This window comes from Bison bison, unplaced genomic scaffold (assembly GCF_000754665.1).
Source record: "Bison bison bison isolate TAMUID 2011002044 unplaced genomic scaffold, Bison_UMD1.0 scf7180017864208, whole genome shotgun sequence".
Classification (NCBI taxonomy): Eukaryota; Metazoa; Chordata; class Mammalia; order Artiodactyla; family Bovidae; genus Bison; species Bison bison.
In genome coordinates, this window is record NW_011494780.1 from 43,559 (window position 1) to 44,794 (window position 1,236).

The 1,236-nt window shown below is 38.3% G+C and overlaps 1 protein-coding gene across 5 annotated transcripts in view; it reads left to right on the top strand.

The window, feature by feature from the left end:
- The window catches only part of TAF6 (TAF6 RNA polymerase II, TATA box binding protein (TBP)-associated factor, 80kDa), an 8,843-nt gene that overhangs the window by 6,039 nt on the left and 1,568 nt on the right, over positions 1-1,236 (top strand). The window lies entirely within an intron of this gene.

Below are 1,236 nucleotides of genomic sequence, written 5' to 3' on the forward strand. Positions count from 1 at the left end.
GAAAATAGAAAGAAATTAAGGAAACAATTCCATTCACCATTGCAATGAAAAGAATTAAATACTTAGGAATATATCTACCTAAAGAAACAAAAGACCTATATATAGAAAACTATAAAACACTGGTGAAAGAAATCAAAGAGGACACAAATAGTTGGAGAAATATACCGTGTTCATGGATCGGAAGATTCAGTAGAGTGAAAATGAGTATACTACCCAAAGCAATCTATAGATTCAATAAAATCCCTGTCAAGCTACCAACAGTATTTTTCACAGAGCTAGAAAAAATAATTTCACAATTTGTATGGAAATACAAGAAACCTCGACTAGCCAAAGCAATCTTGAGAAAGAAGAATGGAACTGGAGTAATCAACCTGCCTGACTTCAGGCTCTACTACAAAGCCACAGTCATCAAGACAGTTCGGTACTTGCACAAAGACAGAAATATAAATCAATGGAACAGAATAGAAAGCCCAGAGATAAATCCATGCACCTATGGACACCTTATCTTTGACAAAGGAGGCAAGAATATACAATGGAGAAAAAACAATCTCTTTAACAAGTGGTGCTGGGAAAACTGGTCAACCACTTGTAGAAGAATGAAACTAGAGGACACAACTTTAGAATTGGAGCCAGAATTTGTCTCGGTTGGGTCTAGAATTCTTATTTCACCAGACATTATGTCTATTGTAGCCGCTAGAGGGCGCCACATATCCATGGGAAAAAAATGTTCTGTGCTTGGAAAAACAAGACAACTTTATCAGCACTGTACAGAATTCCAGCAGAGGGCTAGAATAATTGTTCCTGAGCATTTACAAAAAAATGTCTCAGATCACAATGGGACTTCACAAAAAAGAAATAACTGTTTCTAAAATCTCTTGATACCTGCAGTAAGTGCCACTGGCCCCTCATTCTTCATTATTATCTCTGATTCCAGAAGAGTAGTGAGTCAACCTTGAAGATAACTCATTTATCATTAGAAGAAATGTAATGCAAGGAGATCAAACTAGTCAATCCTACAGTAAATAAACCCTGAATATTCATTGGAAGGACTAATGCTGAAGCTCCACCTGATGTGAAGAGTCAACTGACTGGAAAAGACCCTGATGCTGGGAAAGATTCAGGGCAGGAGGGGAAGGGGATGACGGAGGATGAGATGGTTGGATGGCATCATTGACTCAACGGACATGAGTGTGAGCAAACTCAAGGAGATTGTGAAGGACAGGGATTCCTGGCTTA